The 22,227-nt window shown below is 37.0% G+C and overlaps 1 protein-coding gene across 9 annotated transcripts in view; it reads right to left on the bottom strand.

Annotated features, from left to right (window-relative positions):
- The window catches only part of LOC115223375 (transmembrane and coiled-coil domains protein 2), a 354,243-nt gene that overhangs the window by 268,753 nt on the left and 63,263 nt on the right, over positions 1–22,227 (bottom strand). For all 9 annotated transcript variants that reach the window (XM_036512410.1, XM_036512416.1, XM_036512411.1 and 6 more), the window contains exon 2: positions 1,679–1,750. The gene's annotated coding sequence lies outside the window, so the exon portion shown is untranslated. The remainder of the gene's footprint in view (positions 1–1,678; positions 1,751–22,227) is intronic.

Raw genomic sequence — 22,227 nt, 5'->3', positions numbered from 1 at the left:
TTGTCATTCGTAGCAATGACATTTTTCTTTGTTTAGGAAAATGATGAATATTTGGTTTATCAAAAGTCTCAACAGATATCCATGCACAAACACATGGAGCATAGTGTACTATGACTTTCCCAAACAACAGTCCTCAGGCTTTATATCGGAATAATGGGAGTTAAGAGGTGCCTCACTCCCAGTGGTCTTATACCAGGCCAGAAAGGGCCACACTACTGTTAGAAGATCATTGACCCAACAGTAAGTTCATTTGTCCTTTGTCGGACATTGTTTTGTTCTACTAGGTTTCCAGCAACCAGAGTCAAAATTGATTGATATCATTACAAATGCCACAATAATAAAGCTTTCTGGAATAATAAATAAATAAATAAATAAATGAGTAGAAATTGAACTGGTGAGTGTGTCATATTAAGGCACTATGACTTATGTCAGGTCACTTTCGAGTGCTGCTGGTAACATGTAACCCAGTACAACTAGTGGCATGGTCAGGTCGTTGGGGACTAAACCGGCAACCCCACCAAGCTTGCTTGGAGAGGAGGGTGCTTATTGGACACCCTGCGAGATGAAAAACAAAACCCATCAAAGGATGGAGGAAATCTTGAGAGTCAACGGTCATCTAATAAATGTCTTATGGCTGCATTATGTGCAGGGACATAGAAATAATCGGATTGAATACCCGATCGCGCGGTTAAACCATTGGGAGTGAAGGACTCCAAGCCTTTGTTAGGGCATCCTTCTAGGAGAAGGTAACTCAGGTAACTGGAATAACTCCGACATAAAACCTGCGGCTCAGTGGTTACCGATGATGTTGACTTGTTCTTCTTTTTGGATTATGGCTGCTGTTGCTTAGTGAGTGGGATTGACTCAGTGCACAGCCTTTCCTCACTTTAAAAAAATCTTCTTGCACAGGCATTGCACGATAACAACATTGATTAAGCTTCATGCAGTGGCCATACTCGATAATGAGGGGGCAGCCACCATGACTTCCCAGACACACAAATTCACAAAAGAAATCTTGCAAACCAGATACTAAAACTATATATATATATATATATATATATATATATATACAAGCTAAATATCACTCACAAGAGTTTAGCTGACCTAAGGATATAGTAGAATCCAGAGCCATATGATTGTAATGAGAACTTCATTCTACAGCCATTCCTGCACTCATTACTGTATAATAATGTTTATAATATTCACAAGCCAACAACAAAACCATCATTCTAGAAATAGCAGCCAAGTCTGCTTCAAATCACTTATAAACACATTAGCTATTGTAGCCAAAGATATACCTTCATCATAATTCTACTGGTTCATGGCCTAGCTGGAGTTAAAACAGCAACTATAGCCGCCAATACTATTATATCACATATATCACACATTAGTATATCAATTATATCACACATACCAAAGAGGATGCTTCAATGTGGTCACTCATCCTGCTAAAACAACAGCCAAAAGTCTATCAAATCACACACCTTTTGATCTTAGAAAAGAAAGAATACTCTGCAAATTGTAGTCCAAGACACATTACACCAGGAAAATGAAAAAGGTAAAAGATGAATAGGGCCCAGATGATGCTAGCTAGAATATCTTTTGATTATGGGTCTACTAAACACAAACATAATGATTGTTTATATGAGAGGAAATCTTAATTCAAATGTTTACTTACAGAGTTTTTCTATTCCTTTTGTTCAAAAGTATTCCACATTTACTTGATTGTTAAAATTACATCCTGGATATCCTGCAAAGAACAATTAATTAGTGATAATTAACAGTCAAAAAAAAAAAAAAGAATTAAGCTAAAAGCAGTTGTTGTTATAGAAACATTTTGTGAAGTTGGGGTTTAATCAGAACATTAGAATATTGATTGTAATAAAGAGAGACAAACATTAGCAGGGAAAGCTTTTGATCATAAGTCTGTGCAATCAGAGTTCACTTAGCGATAAAGAAAATACAAAGATACATAAAATATACATATACTTACAAATATACTAACACATATACAACACAAATACATAAATAAAACAATTGTACACATAAATAAAGCATACATATAAAGCATCCTACATACAAATAAGTTTTGTTATCCAACAAAGATTCATAGGAGTTGCTTTAAAGCAAAGATTTTCAAGAATTTACAAAATAAATGTATAAGTGCATTACTCTAACTGCAAACACTCTGCTTTATACTGTTACACACACACACACTCACTCAGAATGAAAGTGCTAAGCAGTGATGTGTATAAATACAAACTTGTCACCAGTTCAAATATGCTTTGAGGCATATTCAAACCGTTGAGAAAGCCATTCAGTGTATTTTGTCATGGAGAAAATTTTTCACTGTAGACAAATAGGTGTAAACACACCAAGTCAGTTCACAGTAGACAGAGGGAATGTTGCACACTGATTCATTGTGTTTACGCCTGTCTGTCTACAGTAAGAAATTTCCTCCATGACAAAATACAGTGAATAGCTTTCGTGTAGGTTTGAATATGCCTCAAGCATATTTGAACCAATAACAACATTTTGTATATATATATATATAAAAAGGAGATTGGAAAAAATTTTTGGTAATATCCATTCACCATTACATGTGTTTCATTTGCTAATAGGAGTAACAAAATTGTACATGGAAGAGAAACTTGTAAGACATTTCCTTTCGGAAATTCTGCAGAAAGAGAATCAAATAATACAAAATTTACATTTATATAAAGCCTTTAAACATAGTAATCAGGAGTCCTACCGAAAGCTGAATGGGGAGAATAAAGAACAAAACTAGTAATTTAGAAAAGAGAGAGAATTAGAGACTGATGTAGGAAATGTACACAAATACACATTCCTGTCTATACACACACATGCATACACAAATACATATGTATATACACATACACAAATGCATATACACACACACACAAATATATATACACACAAATACATACATACACACACACAAATACATATGTATATACACATACACAAATGCATATACACACAGATACACAAATAAATATATACACACACACAAATATATATACACACAAATACATACATACACACACACAAATACATATACACACTCATCCATATACACACACACTCATCCATATACACACACACAAATATATATACACACAAATACATACATACACACACACAAATACATATGTATATACACATACACAAATGCATATACACACAGATACACAAATACATATATACACACACACACAAATATATATACACACAAATACATAGACACACACACAAATACATATACACACTCATCCATATACACACACACAAATATATATACACACAAATACATACATACACACACACAAATACATATATATATACACACACACAAATACATATATACACACACAAATACATACACACACACACACACACACACATAACAGAAAAGAGATAAGAAAAGAAAGGAGAGACCCAGGAAAAACTGTATGTGGGTAGCTGACACAGTTCAGCCTCTGACTGATAGGTAAGGGGTGGTTTGAAACCCTTTAGTATTTAGATTATGTTAGCAAATATATTACATATTTAATCACACTGCTTTTAATTAATCATGCATTTCACCATAACTTTGAGGTTTTGTTGATGCGACTGCATATTTTTAGGATATTGTAGGAGAGGATCTGGATCTGGCTGGTTTGAACATAAAACAGAATATTTGGGCTGGATATGGCAGGTTTAAATGCTAAAGGGTTAATGGCTACAGTGTGTCTGTCAGATTGCATGTATGTGCATGAATATGCATGTGAGCGGATCACTTATCTGCAATAGCTATAAGTCTATATACACTCAGGAAGTCAACCTGGAATTCTAAACTACACACACACACACATATAACGGATACATATTAAAGACATCGCAGGATTTACAAAATATATTACTATGAACTTACAACTTCATACACTAATTTACATTCAAAACCTGTGAAACCTCATAAACCAATAACAGACACATGCACATACATTCACGAAATGCAGGCATGTGTCACATTGTATACGTTAGTATAAATTTATATACATCTATGTTGAAAGCAAATTCTTGACAAAAGCCAGGGACAATACTAAGGAAATAACAATTAACCCATTGGCACCCATAGTCCTCATTTTAGGACCAGAAGGATAATCCATCATATTTCTATAACACCTGTATTTTTCTGAGATATCTTGCTAGGTCATCAAGACTGGAGTTTTTTTTCAAATATTACAGCTACTGTCTGATATGTATATGCAATACTGATGTCTCAGTTTTCGGAACAGTGTGAAAATCTTGAGAGAAAGGATACAATCAGTTTCATCTTTTATTCAATCAAAACTTTTTTGGTAAGTAGTACTTATATGCAACCCATTTTTGATATAGTATAAATAATTGTTCTGTCCTATAAGGTCAAGAAAATCTTTGAAAGTAATTTTGCTGAAATATAGCATGCTCTAAAAGTTTGGTCCTAATATAAGGACCATGGTCACTAGAACTCCATTTTTTCCATTTTCTATGGATGTTCCATAAAAGAGAAAATGATTTGCAGGGGCAAATTTTTTATGCTGTGAACATTTTCTATGTATATATTTTTTATTTGTTATTTTCTTTCCTTATTATTATTACTTTAGTTTTATTTTCAGATACTCCCCCATGGTTTTCTACCATTCAGTTCATGGTGCAGCAAATTATGCAGAAGAAAATAAGTCTCCTAGTGATGAAAACTTTATTGATATTGTTGAAATTCCTCCACCAGTAAATGAACTGATTAAGAAGACTCTGATGATGAAATCTCAGATAATGAGAACAGAGATCTGACCTTTATCTTGCAGGATGTGCCAAGGAGTGTTGAGCTTCATTGGTATGATAACGAAGAACTAACACAACCAAAAGGAAAAAGAAAGAAGAGCTCAGATTTCTCTTGGAAGAAGACTGAGCCTAATTTTTCAAAACTTGCATCACCAACTACTGATGGAGCAAATGACAGAATGAAATCAATGCAAGATAAAGTAGTTGGCAACAGCCCAGTTGAGAATTTTTGAACTTTTGCTTGACGAGGATTTACTAAGGGAAATGTGCAGAGAATCTGTCACTTATTTCACACAGAAAAATGTACATGATTTTAGTCTGTCAACAAGCTGCCAGAGAAATTTCATTGGAATCCTACTTTTTATCAGGATACTACAGACTACTGAGTGAATGGCATTACTGGATCGTGTCTGAAGACCTTGAAACTCCAGTTATTCGATAAACAATACCAAGAAACATTTTTCTAAGCATCAAAAGGTTTCTTCATTTCATTGATAATGAAAATGCAGAAAATTACAAAGATGATAAAGGATTCAAAATTAGATTGCTAGCTGATGCTCTGAATCAGAAGTTCAAGCAGTTTGGAATATTCTATGAGATGAACAGCTAGTAAGATACTATGGAAGAATCTCTCTAAACCAATTTATAAGAAGTAAGCCAATGATTTGGTGTCAAGCAGTGGGTGCTCTGTTGTGCCACTGGTGGCTATTGTTTTAGAATGGATTTATATCAAGGAAAGCAAAAAATTCCTATTTCCAATACCAAGAACGATAACAGTGTAGGTCCGAGAGTGGTTTTATCAATGACCAATCACCAAGAGAACTCCAACGGTCATGGAATTTATGTTGGTAACTTTTTCTCGTTATAACTTATTTGTACAAATGAAATTCTTAGGAATCAGAATCACAGGTACAGTGTGTTCAAACAGAACATCCAGATGTCCCCTGCAGGAGGACAAATCCCTGAAAAAGGAAAATCGTGGATCCTATGACTACATATTTGAAGAAAAGGAAGAACTCTGTTTTTGAAATGGCATGACAGCAGCACTTTCACAATTGCAAGTAATCATCAATCTACCACCCTTGTTGGAAATGCTAAAAAGATGATCAACCAGCCATAGGAATGAAATATTTATTCCTTAGCCATTTCTCACATGTGAGTATAACAAATATACGGGAGGTATATCTCCTGATTTCCATGATTGTAATCTCATGGATTACTATGTGTGGAGTGCAGTTGAGAAAGACACCAGCTTCACTGCCTGCAACACTAAGGCCAAGCTGGTGGCCAAGATCAAGGCAGTGCTCAAAGATCTTCTCAGGGACTCAGTGAGGAGTGCATGTGCTAGGTTCTGGAGACATCTTGAGGCAATGATGGAAGTTGAGGGCTGTTACTTTGAGCAGAATGTTATCTTCAAGCCATAATCTGGTTGATAGTTTTCGATTTTTTAAAATACTTTTATTTTTGGATGGGAAATTGTTTTCTTTTCGTTTTAGGCAAACTGTCAAATATATATATATATATAAATACAAAATGGGACAAGAACGCAAAACATCCAGAAGATGATACAAAAAACATGGACAGGTCATTCGAAGCCTTTAATCTTCAGTCAAGAACCGGATCATCCTCGCAATTTCGACTGATTTTATATATATATATATATATATATATATATATATATATATATCTATGTATATATGTATGTATGTATGTATGTATGTATGTATGTATGTATGTATGTATGTCCTTCCATGAGTGTATGTATGTGTCTAGCTACACACATATAAAAATGTGTAGTATGTATGTATATTGTGTGAATAGTACACATATGAATACCATTATCATTTGTAATTTATGATTTATTTTCAATTTATTTAATTCTGTGTTATCTTCACTTTTCTGTTATAACCCTCCTCTTCTATTCTTCTTTCTCTTCTCCCTACCATCATCATCATCATCATCATCTCAAATGATACTGAGTTCAGTTCTCTGAAGCAGCTGCTGGCCCCCTTTTTCCAAGGTTGCAAGTTGGCAGAATCGTTAGCACGCCAGGCAAAATGCTTAGTGGCATTTCATCTGTCTTTACGTTCTGAGTTCAAATTCCATCATGGTCGACTTTGCCTTTCATCCTTTTGTAGTTGATAAATTAGGTACCAGTTGTGCACTGAGGTCCATGTAATTGATTCATCCTCTCTGACCAAATTGCAGGCCTTTCGTCCAGAGTAGAAAGGATTATTATTATTATCGCTGTTGTTGTTATTTATTAGTATTTCTGTCCATGGTGCTTTGGCACACCAGTATCTTCAAGGCCAAACGCTTACATCCTCCATTCAATACTAACATTCATAGCCACACCCTAACATATGATTCAGCTCCTCCTCCCCATACTCTCAGCTTCTCCTTGACCTTTTCCATTCTCTACCTTGTTGTGTTTAACCCTCTTGACCTTTCTATGCACATACCAACAAAACTGCCTGCTTTCTTTCCACTTCTCTCACATACTCTCCTTCCTTTCTCTCCTTCCTACCTCTCTTTGCTCTCTCTTCTCCTCCCTCTCTCACTCCCTTCCTATACAACTTACTGCCCTGACCGCACGCACACACACACACACACACACACACGGAACAATTTCAGTCAGTTGGTTTATATTTTGAAATGTATTAACTGAGAAAAAGCCCTGCGTAATGGGATGTGTTTCCTATTATATATTAAGCAGATCTGAAATGTATGAATTAAATGCTCTCAAAATAGCATTATTTGGTTTGACTTCATTATTACAATATTATATGCCTTGAAACCAGCGCAAACTAACATGCTGTGACTCCACTTATGTGGATGCTATAACAAGGGTTTCGAGCAGTTTCTCGAGTCAAAAATCCTGGTTTCATGCATCATTTATAAGCAAAACATGAAATATATATAAATAGGCAAAGGATTGGCACCTTGGGCGAGTGTCTTCTATTATAGCCCCAGGCTCACCAAGTGGATTTGGTAGACAGAAATGGTCATATGTGTGTGTGTGTATGTATATATATATATATAAATATATATACGAGCAAAATGCTCCCCACCCGTCCAATGGACAGTGCTGAGTTGTCAAATTTGGTTTAACACCATTTACATGCAATGGTATTAAACCAAATTTTCTCAAAACAACTTGTCCAACCATCCCATAGGCCTCCCTTTTGAGAAACACTGATTTAACCTAAATTTGAGACACCGGCAAAAGAAGAAATATAGATAGACATTTTTTTCTATTCCAAAAAATGCTTTATCGATCACATTCTCACCTGGAATCGATTTTTGTAATTTTTTCAAGACTTATACATGCCCTGATACTGTCGGTATCTACATATCAAATTTGAGTGCAATCGGATGGAGGATGCCCAAGATCCTAGAAGACACACACACACACACACACACAGAACAGATTTTATATAATAGATATTTGAAAAATGAATAGAAATGGTTTTTCTGATAATTTTTTCACTTTAATAATTAGATGTTTAACTCTATAATCATTAAAGTGGAAAAATTATCAGATAAGCCATTTCTATTCATTTTTTCAAATCTTATAATAATTCTGCTTGTCATTCCATTATTTAGCCCATCAGTAACACTTTCACAGGATTAAAGAAAAAGCAGGAGAGAATGTAATTGTAAAGCTTTCACATGACTAGTTGAAGGGAAAGAGAGAAGGAAAAGGGAGAGAGAAAAAGAAGGAGAGGGAAGTGCCCATGATATGAGATAGGAGGAACATGATATTTATTACGTGGCTAAAAAAATTAGTTGACAATAGTGATGACAGAGGAGGAGAGTTAAAAATATAATTTTAGCAGAGGGGTGATGTTCTGATGATGAAATTAAAGAAAGGCAGAGAGAAAGAGAGAGGTGGTGATTGGATAGTGAAGAGTGTATTTTTTTTTATTGAACTAAGTTTTTTATATCACCTATCACTTAATGCATGCACATAAGTGCAATTCTGTGAAATATTCACACTTATTTTACATGGCAGATATATGCAATTTAACTAAAGGTTGTATCATATGTATGGGATATTTTTTTTCATTTGTTTATGAGGAAAATGGAAAAATAAGAATGAATATTTATTTTATGAGTGCTGCGTGTTAAGTCTATAAAATTGTACACAATGTACATGAAGTGCATTTATAGAGTGCATTAAGTAATCATTGTGTTCCAATCTCTTTCATTTTTCAATGAGCAACAGATGAGGACTGTCTTTCCATACAGAAACAACACAGGTCTTTTGGATAAAGTTTTCAGAAATAACCCAATAGGAATACCATTAATTCCATGAAATATTCACAGGTTCTGCTAGTATATAATACCACACCCAAGGATTTTCTATTTCTTATTCTACTATATATATATATATATATATCGCGTTTGTGTGTGTCACTACTGCTTGACAGCTGGTGTTGGTTTGTTTACATTCCTGTGACAGAGTGATTCAGCAAAAGAGATCAACAGAATAAGTACCATGCTTTAAAAAAAAATAAAGAAAATAAAATAAATACAAGGGTAAATTCGTTGACTAAAATTCCGCAAGTGCCCCAGAATAGCCAGTCTAATAACTGAAACAAGTGAAAGACAAATGATATATCTTAGTGCAGATGTGCCCTGGATATCTCTTTTGATTTATTTCATTTCTTCGTCATAGCATGAAGCAAAGAAGGAAAATAATCACCAATTTGTTGATGAGTTTAATATTTGTGAAAGTCATTGAGATCGTCATCATTATTATTATCATCTTTATATTTTTGTCCCTGTTGACAGATGAATAATGAAAGCCTGATATGGCAAGAGGTTACACACTTCTTCCTATGGGAAGAAAGCGAGTGAAAATATGGGGAGGAAAGGAGAGGACACGGTCTTACTTGGTCTTTTTTCTTTTGTTAAGAATTAAATTACAATGTAGCTTGCAATAATGCAAAGTTTTAAATTCAGAAAACAGTTGCCGTGGTAGTGGTGATGATGGTGGAGATACAATAAATAGTGTTCATGCTGGTGATGATAGCAGTGGTGGTGGTGGTTGTGGTGGTGGTGGTGGTGGAGTTGGTGGTGGTGGAGGTGGAGTTGATAGTAGCAAGTGTCCATAATGATGATTATAGTTATGATGGAAATGATGGTAGCAACAGCAGTGACTGTAGAGGAAAGAGTGGTAAAAATGGTGCTGGTGGTGGTGGTGGTAGTGGCGGTTTTGGTGATGCTTGCAATGGTGATGAAAACAACGATGGTGCACTGTGGTTGTGGTAATTATGGCGATAGGCCTTGGAGCAACATTCGAAGGATGAGGAGGAAGTTCAAACGATGTAATCAGCAAAACAATGAACTTGATGGAATCTGAATTTTTTATTTGTTAGAAAAAGTGGGAAGAAAATGAAGAGATGAACTTCAGAAGAAGGAGAGGGGGGGGGGGGGTAAGAGAGAACCAAACATATGGAAGGCACGTGTGTGTGTGTGTGTGTTAGAGAGAGAGAGATTGAGATGGGAAGAGAGAGGAGGAGGGGGAATTGATTTTATTCAGAAACCGAAGCTAAAAGTCCTTTAAGAAGAGAACAGAGCATAAAGTAGAAAAATATACCAATAAAAAAAAGAAGAAATGGGTTGACACGTGCACTGGAACATCCCAAAGCGAAAAAGATTATTTTCAGTTGTACAGAAAATTCCATATATCCATTTGTGATAGAGGCAGAATTAATACCGAGAGGTAATATTTCACTCCACTTGAATGTAGGTGTTCTGTTAGAACAAACTATACTGCAGTAGACAGTGTGAGAGACAGTCTCTTGTGTTGGCTTTTAGTGCAAAGCGGTACAAAGCAAGCGTGCATTTTGCACCAAGAGCTAATATGAGAGTTTCTCTCAGGGTATAGTTTGTTATAACAGAACATCCACTTTTAAGCGGGGATAAATATTACAAAAACTTCAGTTCAGTGCAATTTTCTTTGGATGAAGATCAATCTTTAACACCAACAATTCCATACCCAATAATTAAATAGTCTCAGTGCATCGTTATTTTATAGGATGGTGTTTAGTGGGGTTAAACAAGGGTAAATATAAAAAGAAAGGCTTTCCAGCCTTGACCATCCACATTTTTTTTTATATATGTTCTTCCTACTTGAAGATTATAGGGTGTGATTTGAAGGCATTTGACTGCTTTTTCTAGTAGGTCATGTGATCACAGAGACTTCTTGTGCAAGTGTTTTGCTTCATTTGATCAATTCAAAACAATATGACCCACGATTTAATAACCCTTTACCATTCAAACTGGCCATATCCAGTCAAAATATTCATCCTGTTTTATATTTAAAGTAGCCAGGTCAGGCCTCTCACATCCATCCTACAATGTCATTCTGAAAACAATCAATCAATCATCAAAATCTTGAAGCTATGAGATAATGCATGATTAATTCAAAGCAATATGAATAAATAAGCATTACATTCAACAGATTAATATGAATACGAAAGAGTGAAGGCACTGATCAGGAAATCTTTTTTCTCAAACACAATGTAAGATTACATCAGCCAATGTGCCCATTTTTTGAGATGAGGTATGGATTAAGAGGAATTTGGTTGCTATATTTAGCAAGGTGAATGACTACATAGAGCAGTGGTTCTCAACAGAGGTCCATATGGCCTTCGGGGATCCATATAAGATTTTGCTGTTCAAATTTATGAGCAATAAACTAGTTATACATCTATAATACACAAAATATTTTAAGATTTTTGTATATAATTGAGTGGCTGTGTGGTAAGTAGCTTGCTAACCAACCACATGGTTCCGGGTTCAGTCCCACTACGTGGCATCTTGGGCAAGTGTCTTCTGCTATAGCCCCGGGCCGACCAACGCCTTGTGAGTGGATTTGGTAGACGGAAACTGAAAGAAGCCTGTCGTATATATGTATATATATATGTGTGTGTGTGTGTGTTTGTGTGTGTGTGTTTGTCCCCCTAGCATTGCTTGACAACCGATGCTGGTGTGTTTACGTCCCCGTCACTTAGCAGATTGGCAAAAGAGACCGATAGAATAAGTACTGGACTTACAAAGAATAAGTCCCGGGGTCGATTTGCTCGACTAAAGGCGGTGCTCCAGCATGGCCGCAGTCAAATGACTGAAACAAGTAAAAGAGTAAAAAGAAAGAGAAAGAATATCTAATCATGAAAATAGGAATTTTTAGACACTGAAAGGCTATGAGGGCCCACCTGACTAAAATAGGAATCAAAGGGGTCTACATGCAAAAAATGGTTGAGAACTACTGACATAGAGAATCCAACTTTTGGCTCCTGTTGGCAAGTGATTCGTTGTGTCTATTCTACCCACCAGTTGACTTACTAATGATCAGCAGCAGAATTATGAAAGAAGACAAAACTACAGTCCCAATCAGGCATGTGGCTAGGTGGTTAGGGTACTTGGCTCATGACTGTAAGATTGTGAGTTCAATTCCTGGCAATGAGTTGTGTCCTTGAGCAAGACACTTTATTTCATGTTACTCCAGTCCACTCATCTGGCAAAAATAAATAGTATTTCAAAAGGCCAACCTGTACCATGCTGAATCTCCCTGAGAACTACATCATGGGTACATATATCTGTGGAGTGCTCAGCCACTTGCATGTTAATTTCGCAAATAGGCTGTTCTGTTGATCAGATTAACTGGAATCATCATCATCATCATCATAACTGATGGAGTGCCATTAGTTAGGAATGACACAGAAATTAAAGGTATTGGTCCCAGTAAACCCTGATGAGCCATGAAATAAATAAATCATTTAAGGGACGGATAAGAGAGGAGATTGCATTATAAACAGAGAAATAATATCCAGACAAACTGTAAAGAAACAAAGATAAGCATTTTTAAAAAATTCTTCATTCTTTGAACTCAGAACGTAATGGCAGACGAAATACGGCTAAGCATTTTGCCCGGCGTGCTAGCGTTTCTGCCAGCTCGCCGCCTTACTCATTTGCATAATGGTACAAGGTTGACAGCCGGACGGTGATTACCAGAGCAGTGTGTGATTAGTGTTCAATTCCAGTCTGGAATCCTTCCCATTTCATATTGGCTGCAATGTGACCATCAAGGGGCCAGAGGTGTTGTGGGGTGGGGAGTAGGTGCACCCCGGGGCATCACATTTGACTTCTCTTAAAACATTTGTAGTTTCTTGTCATTGTAAGAAATGATTGGGTAACTGGTTATCATTTAATCCCAGATCATCAACAAAGAGGATGAGACAATTTGCGAAAGTTACTGCTATTTATGAAATAGAACTATGATCGAAGATCACATTTTCTTTCTTTTACTTACTTATGGTGCAGCTAAAACTCTTATCAAATATGTTCTTCCTTGTTCGTGTTTAACCTTGAGTCAGCCTTAACCCAGCAATCCAATAATCAAAGACATTCAAACTGTGTGATGATCTTTCCATTTATTTTAGGACAGAACATACACAAGGCTACATTACCAAATATTCTTTTACTCTTTTACTTGTTTCAGTCATTTGACTGCGGCCATGCTGGAGCACCATCTTTAATCGAGCAACTCGACCCCAGGACTTATTCTTTGTAAGCCCAGTACTTATTCTATCGGTCTCTTTTGCCAAACCGCTAAGTAACGGGGACGTAAACACACCAGCATCGGTTGTCAAGCAATGTTGGGGGGACAAACACAGACACACAAACATATGCACACACACACACACACACACACACATATATATATATATATATATATATATATATATATACATATATACGACGGGCTTCTTTCAGTTTCCGTCTACCAAATCCACTCACAAGGCTTTGGTCGGCTCGAGGCTATAGTAGAAGACACTTGCCCAAGGTGCCATGCAGTGGGACTGAACCCGGAACCATGTGGTTGGTAAGCAAGCTACTTACCACACAGCCACTCCTACGCCTATATGTTCATTTTTTTAAGATGGTAGAGTATAATTTGAAGTGGATTTGGCAGTTACTTCTAGCAAGTCCAGAGACCATCGTTGAGGTTCTTGTCACTGGCTTATTTTGGGGAGGATCAGAGAGAGATCACAAGATTCAGACTTTTAGAGAGAGCAGGCTAACAGAGTGTAGTACAATTTCCATTATTGTTGTATCAGTCAAGGCAAAATCTAAGCAAATAAAACTGGAAAATAATTTCTAATTAAAATGTCAATATACAAAGATTCTGTTTTTATGAGACTCACCAGAATACTATATTTTCTAATAAATGGCCAATTCTCTTTCAAAGAAATACAATACTGGGATACAACTCAAGTATGTGTTTCACATGAACAAATATCAATACCAAACCGTGTACACATGTACTCTGGTATATAAAATTGTTTTTTTGTTGTTTTATTTTTGTTTTTTTGTTGATTGTAAAATTTATGATAATAATATGTTAATTCAGGCCAGCACTGTTCAACCAGACCTATGATCAAAAGGTGCTCCACCCATGACCATCCTGTTTTTTTTAGACAATGTATATAGGACCACATACTCTAATATGTTTTTGGGGGGTTTTTTCCACAGTATTAGGGTATGATTTGAGGGAGATATAGCTGCCAAGAGGGCTCTGATGTTGACTCAATGTCAGTGATAATATATGTGAAAAGTTTGGTAACAAAACCAAACTGATGACTGATAGTGAAACCCAACCTAGGCCCCCATATCTGGAATAAGGAGTGGTTGGAGATCACGCGGTTGTTAGCCTCAAATCGCCAGGCCTGGCGGCGTTTGTGAGAGATGCAGCATTGAGGATGAATGAAGCCAGCTCAACCCACCCTGGGTGGATGCTGTAAGAAGAAGAATGAAGAATTTGTTGGGTAACTGATGCCCTTTATTGTGAAACCCCAGGTCATCCACAATCAAGCAAACTTACAATCAAAAGCATTCAAAGAATAGCATAGCTTGCTTCATTCGTTAGACTGCGGCCATGCTGGGGCAGCACTGCCTTGAAGATTTTAGTCAAGTGAATCAACTCCAGGACTTAATTTTTCGTTTAAGCCTGGTACTTATTCTATTGGTCTCTTTTGCTAAACTCCTAAGTTATGGGGATGTAAACACAACACCAGATGTCAAGCAGTGATGGAGGACAAATGCTAAACACACACACACACACACACACATCTTTTTCTTCCGGACCATTACATGTTGAACTGTTAATCCCTGCAACATTTTTTCTCGTTCGTTTTTTTTTCATTCTTTCTCCTTTTTTTCTTCTCTCAATCCTTTCTGTCGAAGAGCATAGGCTCAAAACATCAACGACTTGTCCATTCTTCCCAAGCATCAAACTAATACACCTGCTTGTTGTTCCTTCCTCGGTCTTCATCTTTTGTTTTCTGTAAATTTTATATATATATATATATATATATATATATATATACAATGGGCTTCTTTCAGTTTCTGTTTACAAAATCCACTCACAAGGCTTTAATCAGTCCAAGACAATAGCAGAAGACACTTGCCCAAGGTGGGACTGAACTCAGAACCACGTGGTTGGGAAACAAACTTCTTACCACACAGCCACACCTAGCATCTCTAGAACTACCATAACCAATATTATTGACGTAGGGTGGATGGGGTGGGGAGATAGTAGCATGGCATTTGAGGGAGATTTGGTTTTTCTTTCTAAGTCAAATAGTGAAATAGAGACTTCCTTGTTGATTAACTTGTAAAGCGCTATTTACTTGTGTTCTTTGAGAAATTTGGTTTAAATTAAAGCGAGAGAGAGAGAGAGAGAGAGAGAGAGAGAGAGAGAGAGATTGACACTTTCCAGTTAACAGTGAAAGAAGATACGTTATCAGGAAATACAATAAGCTAGTACAGATAACAAAAGTTAGAACTATAGGGAAGAGTAAGAATTCTTTTAAATTATCCATCTTTAGGGATGTCAGGCTAATAGTTTGGAACAATTATAAAATAACAAAATCATTAGATACCAGAGTCAAGGAAAAAGGGAAAAGAAACAGTAATGTATTATACTAACTTGAAGGATAAAAATTCTCAAATGCTAGAAATAAAGAAGCTAAGGTCAGGATCCTGCCGGATTATCATAGGTGTCTAGGGCATTGTGATGAAAAATTTGGGAACAAGCCTTGGAATGCTGGGAGTAGATTGGGTTCAGAAAATCTGTTTATCAGATTTAGTAAGTATTATTCAGAAAGTTGTTGATACAAGGTAGGGACAGATATGGCCATCATAACAGGACTATTCCAGAAAGAAGGAAAACATGCTCTTCATTAAAGCCCATGGGTTGTGGTCCAACAGAAAATATAACTAAAACTGGTTACAACATCAATACTATGCAACAGCAAAATAATAATTTCCTTCGTGTTCTGCTTTTTTAGTACATTTAAAAACAGTTCTCATATTTCAAAACTTTTACATGTGACAGCTAAATCCAATGTTTAGTATTTTCATAGTCTGGGTCTAGTGAGCTATTACGCCATTTTTTATTTTTTAATTTAATTTTTTTATATTTATTGTTCCCTCTTATATAAGCAACATACAATACTTGACTGTCACACAGCATAAGGAGTACTTTTTGATGCAACTCTGATGAAATGCCACTCAAATGAAATCAACGGCAAATATTAAGTAACTTTCCACACGAAACCATTTACATGCAATGGTGTTAAAAAGAGAGTGTTACTGAAACAAATGTAACTAGCAATAAAAATGTGCTAAACTCTCTCATCTTCTTCTTTGGATTATATATTACACTCCATAAGACCCACCAATGGACTTTCAATCTTCCTCAAGACTCCAATTCAAGAGTGTAGATAGCCAGGAGTTGAGTACTCTGACTTTCTACCCTGTCAGAATCCTGATATATATATATCCAGGTACATTATTATAGTTGTGTCAGGTTTGCAATTGGACTGCATTTAAAACAAAAACGTGGAGTTTGTTAAGCTCAAACTTATGATCAAAGACATTCCAGCCATGGCCATGTCATCTCTTTCCCTTTACAGACATAATTCTTTTTTTTTTTACAGTGTCTTGAGATAGATTGACCTTCAGTACTCTGTTCCATGTCTTCCTGAGTCTCCCTCTTCCACAAGTTCCATCAACTTTGAGTGATTAGCGCTTCTTTATGAAGCTGTCCTCATCCATCCGCATCACATGACCAAACCAGCACAGTCTTCTCTCTTGCACACTGCATCCAATTCCTCTTATGCCTAACTTCTCACTAGCACTCTGCCATACATTACACTTGCATCACACATCCAACAAAGCATACTAGCTTCATTACTTTCTAAGCCTTCACATATCCCCTACATTCAGGGCCCACATCTCACTACCATGTAGAATTGCTGTTCATATACATGCACCATACAATCTTCCTTTCACTCAAAGAGAGAGAGAGAGAGAAAGAGAGACCTTTGGTTACCAGAGGTAAAAGCTCTCTGAATTTTTTACCCATCCTATTTTATTTTAACTATTACACTTAATATATAAATACAGAGAACATCTCTTTCTTTATTTTGAGAAGCTATAGGGAAATGTTGAGAGATTTGGTTGCCATTTCTTGAAGGTCAAAGCTACCAAAGTGAGACATAGTGTGTTTTCCAGACATATCCATCCTTTTGAGGTGAATGAGTTCAAAACACTAGTGATGCGTGCCATACTTTAATACTAAGCATTCAATCCAGAGAATATCTATTCAAAAGCATCAGTTGTTTGACTCAAAAACAAACAAAAAAAAACCATATGGCATATTTATTGATTATGGTTCTCTGGTTTTCTAAAGGTATTGTCAATAATAAAGTTTCAGTTAAAAGACTTCTGTCAGCTTTCTGGGAGTTCTTCTTTATTTATTTTTTTCTTATTGTCTTGTTGCCTGATTAGATGAGGGACAATAGCAACTGGCTCAGAAATCTCCATAAAATGGTAAAATACATAAATAAATAAAAGAAAAAAAAAAAGAAAGACAGCAATATGGTTTCAAAGGCATACATGCACATGTAGTTCTTACAAAGAGAATGTAAATGAAAACCAAAAAACAACTCAAGGAGAAACCAATAAAAACAGCAAATGCATGATCTAATTTAGTCCTATTTATATTTTACATTGCATTTTGTGATCAGCAGTGCCATTGGTTCCAGGTTCCAGTGAGCCAATCTCTAGTGCACTGCATTCATGAGGGCACATGTGGCAAGAGAATGTCTGTGCAACTCAGGCAAAACAGATGCCACAAAGTAGTGTTTTGTTTGTTTCGTTTTTTTTCAAATATTCTGTGTTATTGATTTTCTAGATGTTTACACATCCTCATCATTTAACACCTGCTTTCCATGCTGACATGGGTTAAACGGTTTGACAGGAGCTGGCCAACCAGAGAGCTGCCCAGGGTCAGTTTATCTGTTTTGACATGATTTTTATGGCTGGATGCCCTTCCTAATGCCAACCACTATACAGAGTATGTTGGGTGCCTTTTATGTAACACTAGCACAGGTGCTTTGACATAGTGCTGACAAAAGTGCCTTTTATGTGGTACCAGCATGAGTCTGTTTTACGTGATGCCAGCACAAGTGTTTTTTACATTGCGAAGGTATGGGCCATTATGTTTACACTTTTCAATAAAATATATGCACATACTTAGGCGCAGGAGTGGTTGTGTGGTAAGAAGCTTGCTTCGTAACCACATGGTCCTGTGTTCAGTTCCACTGAGTGGCACCTTGGGCACCTGCGACAGACTGGCATCCGTCCAGCTGGAAGGAAAACATATGCCACAGAAACTGGGAAACCGGGCCCATGAGCCTGGCTAGGCTTGAAAAGGGTGCCGTTTATCATTATATTTTTTATTATTATATCTTATTTGCTTCTTTTATTTGTCATTATATCTTATTTATTTATTTATCTATTTATTTTATATCATTTGAGCCTTAGTCATGTTTTATGTCATAATCGATAAATTTTCAATATTAATTTCAATCCTATATTTAACTTCAATACACACTTTTACATGTGCATAGGTGAATGTATTTCTGTAGAAATGTGTACCTGCATACATTTAGGCACTTATATAGCCTAAAGTGTGTATTATTCTAAATACCTGCACTTATATATACATGTGCAAATGTATAAGTATACTCTTTTACTTCTTTCAGTCCTTTGACTGCGGCCATGCTGGAGCACTGCTTTTAGTCCAGTAAATCAATCCCAGGACTTATTCTTTGTAAGCCTAGTACTTATTCTATCGGTCTCTTATGCTGAACCGCTAAGTTACAGGGACATAAACACACCACCATCGGTTGTCAAGCGATGTTGGGGGGACAAACACAGACACACAAACACGTACATATATACAATGGGCTTCTTTCAGTTTCCGTCTACCAAATCCACTCACAAGGCTTTGTTCAGCATAAGGCTAGAGTAGAAGACACTTGCCCAAGGTGCCATGCAGTGGGACTGAACCCGGAACCATGTGGTTGGTAAGCAAGCTACTTACCACACAGCCACTCCTGCGCCTCTACATCAAGTATCTTACATACAATTGTATACAGGGTTATACAGGAATGGTGTGTGTATGTATGTGTGCATGTACGCACGTGTCTGCATGAATACTAGTACTCATTTATGTGCATATGTATACTCTCTTTTACTCTTTTACTTCTTTCAGTCATTTCACTGCGGCCATGCTGGAGCACCGCCTTTAGTCGAACAAATCGACACCCAGGACTTATTCTTTGTAAGGCCTAGTACTTATTCTATCGGTCTCTTTTGCCGAACCGCTAAGTGACAGGGACATAAACACATCAGCATCAGTTGTCAAGCAATGCTAGGGGGACAAACACAGACACACAAACACACACGCACATATATACTTATATACGACAGGCTTCTTACAGTTTCCGTCTACCAAATCCATTCACAAGGCATTGGTCGGCCCGGGGCTATAGCAGAAGACACTTGCCCAAGATGCTACGCAGTGGGACTGAACCCGGAACCATGTGGTTGGTAAGCAAGCTACTTTCCACACAGCCACTCCTGCGCCTATGCATGCTTACATATTTTTAATTTTACGTTATTTGTTCATTTATCCATTCACTCATTTTGACCTGAATAACAGGCAAACCATTTGAAAAAAATGCATTATCCATGTGACATTGCAACCATTTTTTTATAATTCTAGGGAAATATCATCATCCCTGGCATAATAAATACAACATCCCAGATTTGAAACCAGTTTGATAAAGGGCAACACACAAAACTCTCAGCCCTGGGGTCACTTAGTAACTTCTGTCGATTATTAATAAAGGCTGTGTGGTAAGTAGCTTGTTTACCAACCACATGGTTCCGGGTTCAGTCCCACTGCGTGGCACCTCGGGCATGTGTCTTCTACTATAGCCTAGGGCCGACCAAAGCCTTGTGAGTGGATTTGGTAGATGGAAACTGAAAGAAGCCCGTCGTATATATATATATATATGTGTGTGTGTGTGTGTGTGTTTGTGTGTCTGTGTTTGTCCCCCTAGCATTGCTTGACAACCGATGCTGGTGTGTTTATGTCCCCGTTACCTAGCGGTTCGGCAAAAGAGACCGATAGAATAAGTACTGGTCTTACAAAGAATAAGTCCCAGGGTAGAGTTGCTCGATTAAAGGCGGTGCTCCGGCATGGCCGCAGTCAAATGACTGAAACAAGTAAAAGAGTAAAAGAGAGTAAAGAGTACACTCAGGTTTTGAGTTTTTTGTTAGTATCACCAAACCTATATGTATTGGTATGTAAAAAGCACCCAACGCACTTGACATTAGGAAGGGCATACAGCTGTAGAAACCATGCCACAACAGACAACTGGAGTCTGGACAGCTCCCAGCTGGCCGGTTCCATGTCAAACTATCCAACCCATGACAGCATAGAAAGCAGACATATGATGCTGATGATGGTGATGTGTGTGTGTGTGTATGTAAAATTGATTTTATACAAACTTTTCTATGTTGGTGCTGGTTATACATGATTTTGAAAGGTAGTGTTTTATAACCAGATGCCATTCCGACTCAGTTACCTCTTATAGGAATAGAGTGCACCTGCTGTCAAAAGACCAGGTACACCTGATGTAATACACTCAATTATTCATATATATATATTAGTATTCATATTCATTCAAGCACACGCACACACACCCTCACACAAACAAAGGAAGTTGGAAAAACAAATGTAAATGACTTTGACATTCGTTTTGACAGCATCCCAGATGTTTGATTGATTAATGCAGCCAACGTTTTTACAGAAAATAATCTTTCCTGCTGAAATTGTGCGTATGAAAACTAGTCGATTACATTGACACCAGCACTTGATCGGGGCTTATTTCATCAACCTTGAAAGGATGAAAGGCAAAGTCAACTGCAGTGAAATTTGAACTCAGTGTTTTGACACAAAATAGTGAAAACTGATTTCAAAAAGAGGAAGTTAAGGGATTTAGAGAGAAGCGATTAAGTAGATTCAGCTGGTTTATCTAGGAAATATATGTAAAAAAAATTAACCACAAAGATGGTAACATTACCATGTAGATTTTACTAGCTTCATTTTTAACATATTATCCACATATTTTCTACTTAAATTTTCTCAAGTGAGCTAACATACATATATAAAAAAAATTTACTATTTATCATAAATGTTTTGTATGATTATAGTGATTTTAGATTTATTATGATTTTTATTTGTTTGTTTTGTAAGAGATGGGTGGGTCCGTGAATAGAGCATATGCAGTTAACTACTTTAGAAGAGAAAAGGCTATAAACATAGTATACTGTGTGCATATTTTCTGTGTTGGTGAGAACTAGACTTATAGATACACAAAGTATTCAACACTTGAGGAAGAAGAGTGTGTTATATTCCTTATTTACTAACAAGGCTAGTTGTGAACAGATTCATACAGAATTGAAATGGAATTAATTCTGTAAAATGGTCATTCATCATCATCATCATTTAACGTCCGCTTTCCATGCTGGCATGGGTTGGACGGTTCAACTGGGGTCTGGGAAGCCAGAAGGCTGCACAAGGCCCAGTCTGATCTGGCAGTGTTTCTACAGCTGGATGCCCTTTCTAACGCCAACCACTCCATGAGTGTAGTGGGTGCTTTTTATGTGCCACCTGCACAGATGCCAGGCGAGGCTGGCAGACGACCGCGATCGGATGGTGCTTTTTACATGCCACCATGGTGTTCATAGGTCAGAACAACAAGGATCATCTAGTGCTCCTGGGATTAAGATTGGGCTACGTGGGTATGTTGGTGATTGGTCAAGCCAACCTGCACCTGGCATGTTCTCTCGCAACGTCAATAGGGAATGGTGGTGGTATTTGAGGACTTCAAGGCGGCGAGCTGGCAGAATCGTTAGCACGTCGGGCGAAATGCTTAACGGTATTTCGTCTGCCGCTACGTTCTGAGT

Source organism: Octopus sinensis, linkage group LG23, assembly GCF_006345805.1.
Source record: "Octopus sinensis linkage group LG23, ASM634580v1, whole genome shotgun sequence".
NCBI classification, from domain to species: Eukaryota; Metazoa; Mollusca; class Cephalopoda; order Octopoda; family Octopodidae; genus Octopus; species Octopus sinensis.
The sequence above is the reverse complement of the archived record's forward strand: the minus strand, read 5'-3'. Positions and strand labels throughout refer to the sequence as shown.